An 8,683-nucleotide genomic window follows, 5' to 3' on the forward strand; every position below is an offset into this window, starting at 1 on the left:
AGTCCCGTCTTATTTCAGACCCAGGTGGTCTCCTTTGGTATTCCTAGTTGTTCTGGCAGAGGAGAGGAGAGGAGAGGAGAGGAGAGGAGAGGAGAGGAGAGGAGAGGAGAAGAGAGGAGAGAAACAGATCTGCTGCTGCTCATAGCCCTGCCTCCGGAAGTCTCCTTATTTTATTTTGCCTCCAGGGTTATTGCTGGGGCTAGGTGCTGGCACCACAAATCCACTGCTCTTAGAGGCTTTTTAAAATTATTATTATTTTTCCCTTTTTGTTTCCCTTGTTTTATTGTTGTAGTTATTATTGTTGTTGATGATATCATTGCTGTTGTATAGGACAGAGAGAAATGGAGAGAGGTGGGGAAGAAGAGAGGAGGAGATAAAGACAGACACCTACAGACCTGCTTCATTGCCTGTGAGGCAACCCCCCTATAGGTGGTGAGCCAATCCTTGTGCTTTGCACCATGTGCACTCAACCCACTGCGCTACCACCCGACCCCCCCTCTGAAGGCTATTTTTCCTCCCTTTTGTTGCCCTTGTTGTTTTATTGTTGTGGGTATTATTATTGTTGTTACTGAAGTTGTTGTTGAATAAGATAGAGAGAAATGGAGAGAGGAGGAGAAGACAGATAGGGGAGAGAAAGATAGATCCCTACAGACCTGCTTCACTGCCTGTGAAGCGACCCCCCTACAGGTAGGGAGCTGGGGGCTGGAACTGGGGTCCTTATGCCAGTCCTTGGTTTTGCTCCACATGCGCTTAACCCACTGTGCTAGGCCCGACCCCCTCCAAAGTTCTATGCCTTCATCCCTCCAATGATAACCACCATTGTTTTCCCAAAGTCTTAGAGACAGTTTAGCTGCTTCACCCCCTTCCCCAACTTCATGTATTTCAGTTCACATACAAGTGAAACTATCCAGTAGCTGTCTTTCAAGTTATGGAATATATACTCCATGGAATACTACTCTACAATAAAAATATGTTATAGGGTCTTCAGGACAAAATGAATGGAACTGGAGATTAACCTTCATGAAGTAAGGAGATGAAAGACATCTGTCCTATTAAAAAAAATTGGGAGTCAGGCAGTAGCACAGTGGGTTAAACGCACACGTGGCGCAAAGCGCAAGGACCGGTGTAAAGATCCTGGTTGGAGACCTGCTCCCCACCTGCAGGAGTGTAGCTTCACAAGCGGTGAAGCAGGTCTGTAGGTGTCTTTCTCTTCCCTTCTCTGTCTTCTCCTTCTCTCTCCATTTCACTCTATCCTATTCAACAATGATGACATCAATAACAACAATAACAATAACTACAACAACAATAAAAAACAAGGTCAACAAAAGGGAAAATAAATAATTAAATATATAAAAAGAGCATTTGCTAAAAAATAAAAATAAAAAAATGGCCACGAGAACAGTGGATTTACAGTGCAAGCACCAAGCCCCAGTGATAAACCTGGAGGCAATATATATATAACTTTAAAAAAGACTTTTGAACATCAGTTCTTTAAAATTGTTCTTATTCTTTTTAAAGAATTGCATAGCATTCTTATTTGGTGACTATATCATAAACATAAGCTCCTTTGTTTATTTGCTTGTTGCTTGATTGATTTACCATTAGTTTATAATACGATGGAAATTTCAGGAGTATAGCTTCACATCTTTGGCCAAAGTATGTATACGATCCGGCACCCAACACCAGTGTTCCCAAACCATTCAACACAATCAATTATTGATATATGTCAAGATGATTAAGATCTTTTATTGCAATGACACACCAATGCACCTCTTTGTACATAGGCCATTTGGCATGCAACTGCAGGATAAAATCTTGGGTGTGGAATAGTGAAGCAGAAAAGACATGCCTTTGTGATTTATTAAATATTACTCAAATACTTCCAACATATTTTATCAATTTACACTCCCACAAGCCACTGCGGAAAGGATCTGCTTCCTCTATGGACTTCCAAATTATTAAATATTGTAATTCCTTAAAAATAATATTTATTTATTCCCTTTTGTTGCCTTTGTTTTATTGTTGTAGTTATTGTTGTCGCCATTGTTGGATAGAACAGAGAGAAATGAAGAGAGGAGGGGAAGACAGAGAGGAGGAGAGAAAGATAGACACCTGCAGACCTGCTTCACTGTTTGTGAAGTGAAGCCCCTGTAGGTGGGGAGCCAGGGGCTCAAACTGGGATCCTTAAGCCGGTCTTTGTGCTTTGTGCCACCTGCACTTAACCCACTGTGCTACTGCCCAACTCCCTGCAATTCTTTTTTGATTTACTTTATTTTTTATTGGTGATATGATATTAATCTAGTGATATGATATTGATGTACAAAGTCATAAGATAGCAGGGATGTAATTCCATACCATTCCCATCAATGAGTTCTGTGTCCCCATTCCCTCCTTCGGGAAATGCAATAGTTCTCTTAAGGTCACAGGTCTGGGTTGACTATTACTTCTGTAAATTTTTTTTCTATGGTCCTACCGTCTCTTCCTAAGTCACACCTATACCTATTACTATTTCTGAGTGTCCTCCTCTTTTTCCTGTTCTCTCTCAGGTTCCTGATAGAATTGGAGTTCAGAGTCCTCTGGTCATTTCTCCCCCTTTTGGAGTATGGACCAAAATTATTTTTGGGGTGCAGAAAGTGGGAGTTCCGGCTTCTTTCATTGCTTCTCTGATGGGCCTGGGCGTTGGCAGGTTGATCCATACCCCCAGCCTGTTTCTGTCTTTTCCTAGTGGGGTAGGGCTCTGGAGAGGTGAGACTCTGGTGCACACTGGTGTGGTTGCATTGACCAGAGAGGCCAAGATGGAATCATAGTAGCACCTGCAACTTGGTGGCTGAAAGGCAGTAAGATGGAAACGGGACGAAATGTTTAGTGAACAGGAATGAAAAAGTAGAAATAGAGCTGATAAGAATAGGGATCTTACAGTGAAAAGAAGCTAGGAAGTCTATTTTAGTTATGTTCCTAGGGGCAGACATTGGAATTTTTTTTGTCAATTTGCATCCTATACTATGAGGTAGAGTGGGTTCCCTTTGCCAGTTTTTCCGTGGGCCATTGACCTGTTGTTCCTTTTGCAATTTGTGTGAAGACATTCTGTATACATGGGATCTCAACTGCAAATATTTCATTAGCCATTTGTCTTTTTAAATAATAGTTCATGTGGTTGTTTTACCCATGCAGAAGTTTTTATTTTTAAAAAGTAAAAATAAAGGTGATCTTTCTGTCGTGACAGCTGGTTTTTGAATCACTTCAGGAAGGTCATACCCTTTCCAAGTTTATAAAAGAATACTCTCAGGTTTTTTCATAGGTTTTTGGTTATTGCATTTCAATACTTGAACCATTTGAGAAATTATTCCGGTGCTTGGTTTTCAAACTGCCAAATGGTGTGCCCAGTTCTAATAATCCTTTCTTTTATTGGAAAGTCCATTCTTCCTACTTAATTCCCGAGTTTATTATGTGCCAAATTCCTTTATGAATTTGATACTATTCTAGGACTTTCTATTATTACATTAATCTACTTATTTCTACACTTGTACCAAATGTTCTACAATTTTGAGGCCTTAAAATATAGATGAGTATCACTCATAGTGCTTGCTTTTCAGAATGTCCCTACTTTATTTTTCTTAGAGAACTTAAAAAAATTATCTCCTCTACCTCCACAAAGGTCTTTTGCTATTTACATTGACATATTACCTTTTGAATTCCTCCAGAAAATATTGGCCCCTCACAAAACAGTATGTTTTTCTGTTTGTTCAAATCCTTTGTTTCACTTAAAAAAACTTTCAAGTTTTCTTTGTATTAGATTTGAATATGGTGGTAAGTTTATTTAATCATTTTTTGCCTCTCTGATTCCTATAGGAAATAGGGCTTTCTCTCCCACTGTATCTTCTTTTTCTGTGCTGTGTTTTTTTTTTAACTTTTCTTTGAGAATATGTTTTTTTATTAATGATCTAACAGTGTTTTACAAAATGATAAGCTTATTGATATGTGTAAAAGTCACCAAGCTCTTCACCATCTTTTGACATTGATTTCACAGGCTGTTACCTAATTAAATATTCTTAATTTTTGACGTCATTTTCTGTCCACTTTCTTGAGTTGTCTTGTGTATCAGTATAAGCACTGAAAATTGTGATTTTTTTCATTTTCTCTTTTGATTATTATTATTTTTTTGCCTCCAGACTTATTGTTGGGGAGTGGAGCTTCACTATGAATCCATTGCTCCTGGAGGCCATCTTTTTTCTTAATCTATTTTTTAAAACATATTTTATCTTTTTAAAAAACATTTATTTATTTATTTATTCCCTTTTGTTGCCCTTATTGTCTTTTTATTGTTGTAGTTAATGTCGTCGTTGTTGGATAGGACAGAAAGAAATGGAGAGAGGAGGGGAAGACAGAGAGGGGAGAGAAAGATAGACACGTGCAGACCTGCTTCACCTTTTGTGAAGTGGACACCCCCTCCCCGCAGGTGGGGAGCCGGGCATTCGAACTAGAATCCTTATGCAGGTCCTTGCACTTTGCGCCACTTGTGCTTAACCCACTGCACTACCACAGGACTCCCCACATTTTTTATCTTTTTTTAGTTGAGTAGAAATAGTCAGAAATCAAGAAGGAATGGGGAGATAAAGAGGGAGAGAGATAGAGAGACACCTGCAGCCCTGCTTCACCATTCACAAAGTTTTCCCCCTGCAAGTGGGAACCACGGGCTTAAACCCCGGTCCTTGCGCATTGTAACATGCGCTCAACTAGGTGCGCCACCACCGGCCCCGAGGCCATCTTTTTTCCATTGTTGTTTTTGTTGCTGTTATTGTTGTTGTTGCTGCTGCTACTCTTGGATAGGACAGAGAGAAACTGAGGGGGGAGAGGAGGACAGACACCTGCAGATCTGCTTCAACGCTTGTGAAGCCACCCACCCCCCTGTAGGTGGGAAGCCAGGAGTTCGAACTGGGATCATTGCGCAGTCCTTGCTCTTGGTACTATGTGAACTTAACCAGGTGTGCTACCGCCTGCCTCCTCCCTCCCCTTCTGATTTTTATGTTTTCAACTACTTTCTCTTGTTTTCTTCTAGGAGAGCGAGTAGAATATTAGACAAAGCAAGTTCAGTGCAAGAGAGCTAAGGCACATTTACACATGAAGCATGGGTGTCATTTTAGAAATTACAGGTGGCTTTTTGACTATTGGCTTGGAGGAGGCCAAGGTGCAACTTTCTTTTGTTGTCCCTATTCCAGGTTTATTCGACACCAATTGTCTCCACCATGCCACCTAAGTTTGACCCCAACAAGATCAAAGTTGCATACCTGAGGTGCACTGGTGGAGAAGTCAGTGCCACATCTACACTCACCCCCAAGATTGGCCCTCTTGGTGATGACATTGCCAAGGCTACTGATGATTGGAGGGGTCTGAGGATGACAGTGAAACTAGCCATCCAGAACAGACAGACCTAGCATGAGGTGGTCCCTTCTGTCTCTGCCCTCATCCTGAAAACCCTCAAGGAACTACCAAGAGACAGAAAACAGAAAAACATGAAGTGGAAACAACACTTTTTGAAGACATTTTTAACATTTCTTGATGAATGAGGCACCAATCTTTAGCTAGAGAACTTGGAACCACCAAGGAGATTCTGGGGACTGTTCTGTGTGTGGGTTTCAATTTTAATGAGTGACATACTCATGAACTCACAGATGACATCAACAGTGGTGCTGAGAATGCTCAGCTAGTTAAGAATTGCAATGGAAGATGCTTCAATAAAGGATTGACAATCTATATTTAAAAGAAGGAAAATTCAGGTGGGAATATAAACTGATACATTTGTGGATTTTGTGTTTGCACAATTTCACTGCAGATAGAGAGTGAAAGAGAGGGGACTGGGTGGTGGCGCACCTGGTTGAGCACATATATTAAAATGCACAAGGATCTGGGTTCAAGTCCCTGGTACCCACCTGCAGGGGGAAATCTTCACAAGTGGTGAAGCAATGCTGCAGATGTGTCTTTACCTCTCTTCCTCTCTATCTCCCCCTTCCTCTCAGTTTCTGGCTGTCTCTATCAAATGAATAAAGATAGTTACAAAAAAAGACTGAGACAGAGAAGGAAGAGGGAGGGAGGAAGGGGCGGAGAGAGAAAGAGAAAGAGAGATGAGAGACAACCTCTCATGAAGCTTCCCCCGGTGCAGGTTCCCTCATGTGGTGGCCAGGGACTCAGACCTAGGTCCTTGTAGCTGGTGAAGTGTGCAGTTTACCAGGTGAGCTATTTCCTAGACCCCTAGACCCACCTCCATGGTATTTCAAATGGTGGGATTTCCTTATGTAGCTGAATGATATTCACGTGTATATGTATATACCACATTTGCTCTTTCTCTTCATCTGCTGATGGACTCTTGTGTTGTTTACATATATTGTTCCACATGTTTTTTTTTTTCATTCTTCCAAACTTGAACATTGAGGTTGTTTTCCTATCTTGACTGTTGTAAACAATGCTGTAGTGAAAACAGGGCAGCTACACTAATATAACAATTCTGTCTGGCCTTGGGTGTGTGTGCAAATCCCCCAGGTTGGCTTCAATATAACAATTCTGTCTGGCATTGGGTGTGCGTGTGAATCCCGCAGGTTGGCTTCCATAGTGACTGCACCAATTGCCATTCCTATCAACAGTGCATGGAAACCCATTTTTTCAAATAAATTTTTTATATTTATTTTCCCTTTTGTTGCCCTTTTTAAAATTATTGTTGTAGTTATTGTTGTTGTTGTTACTGATGTCGTCATTGTTAGATAGGACAGAGAGAAATGGAGAGAGGAAGGGAAGACAAAGACAGGAAGAGAAAGAGAGACACCTACAGATCTGCTTCACTACCTACGAAGTGACTCCCTTGCAGGTGGGGAGCCGGGGGCTCTAACTGGGATCCTTATGCTGGTCCATGCGCTTTGTGCCACATGCGCTTAACCTGCTGCGCTACTGCCTGACTCCCAGAAACCTATTTTTTTTTTTATACCTTTGCAACATTTGCCATTCTGTTTTTAAAAAGTATTTATTTATTTTGGATAGAGACAGAGAGAAACTGATAGAGAAGGCAGGGATAGAAATGGAGAGAGAAGAGAGAGAGAGAGAGAGAGACTTGAAGCACTGCTTTACTGTGCGGTGAGGCTTTCCCTCTGCAAGTGGGGACTGTGGGCCTGAATGTGACTTCTTGTACATTGTAATGTATGTGCTTCACCAGGCCCCCCTATTAGCTTTTTTGAGGATAGTGACATCTATCTATTTTCTAGAGAAAATGATTCTAAAGGATGCATTATTTACCCATGGTATTAAGTCTTCACCTGGTTTAAGCACAATTCTACTGATGGAGATGAAGCTAGAGACAAAGTACTAACTATGGCCAGCTGGTCCATTGGAATCTCATCTGTGTCAGGATAAGCAGACCACAGGCAGGAGAGCTGAAGTTCCCATCATCTGTGTGGTGAGAGCAGGCCAATGCCCTTTGGGCTGCATAAGCAAAACAACGATTTTGTGGAAAATTTTCTGGAATTAGGTCTTGATTTCTTACTAATTGAGGTTCTAACTTTGTTGTTTTTAAAAATTTTTTAATTATCTTTATTTATTGGATAGAGATAGCCAGAAATTGAGGGGGGATAGAGAGGGAGAGACAGTGAAACACTTGCAGCCCTGCTTCACCACTTGAAAGCTTTCCCCCTGCCGTTGGGGGATGGGGTCTTGAACCTGGGTCCTTGTGCATTGTAATATGTGTGCTCAACCAGGTGTTCCACCACCTGGCCTCTGGGTTCTAACTTTGTATGGCCATGATCACAGCAGTGTTATCATAGTAGCTCAAAGTGGAAGACAACCAAGTACCTACACACACACACATACACACACACACACACACACACACACACACACACACACCAACTCTATTACAGTGAGACTTTATAAGGAATGTGCCTTTCTTTCATATCCCAGGCTAGTGATATGAATCATAGTGGGCATGTCCTGCCCCTCCTTCCCTGTGTACCTCTGTATCTATAGGGTCCACAGTTGCAACACCCTGGCCTAACATTGTAGTCTTCTGACTTTTCAAAAACAACTCAAAAGGGTGAGAACCACTGTTGCTTTAACCACCTCAGCTGGCTGGAAGCACTGCTGGCAGCAGGCCTCTCAAACAGCAGCTACAGGTCCCAGGACTCCCAGCCAGGGTCTGATGTCCAGCAAGTGTGAGCGAAAAGAACCGGAAGGTTTGGTCCAATGTCTTCAGCTCTGGCCACACTTCAGAATCTTAAGAACTCATTGAGCTTTTGTGAATCTCTGTTGCTCAGGACTTTTCCTCCAGAAGCCGTCATCTGGAGGGGCAGGGATGGGGCCCAGGGCTTGATTCTACCACCTAGACAAGGTTAGAAACTGTCAATCAAGGTTTGTACCCCTGCAATCACTGAGGAGCCAAATGACTTTTGGTATATCATTTCCCAGCCCTGGGTCTCAGTTTCCTCATCTCTAAAATAAGAACTTGGATTGGAGGTATCCCAGCCTGGCGGCAAGCTACAAAACAATAGCTCCTGGGGAGCTTTAGAAATACAGATCCTGTTGGTGTATTGTACCAAAGTAAAAAACTCTGGTGTGTGTGTGTGCGTGTATATGTGTGTGTGTGTATGTGTGTGTGTGGGGCTTCAGGTCCTAGAATATGGTGGCAGGAGGGGACCTAGTGGGGTTG

At 41.9% G+C, this 8,683-nt stretch overlaps 1 pseudogene; it reads left to right on the forward strand.

Moving 5' to 3' along the window:
• Positions 1–5,183: 5,183 nt before the first annotated feature.
• Positions 5,184–7,442, forward strand: LOC107523391 (large ribosomal subunit protein uL11-like; annotated as a pseudogene).
• The last annotated feature ends 1,241 nt before the right edge of the window (positions 7,443–8,683 follow it).

The sequence above is a fragment of the Erinaceus europaeus genome, chromosome 8, assembly GCF_950295315.1.
Source record: "Erinaceus europaeus chromosome 8, mEriEur2.1, whole genome shotgun sequence".
In the NCBI taxonomy this organism is placed as follows: Eukaryota; Metazoa; Chordata; class Mammalia; order Eulipotyphla; family Erinaceidae; genus Erinaceus; species Erinaceus europaeus.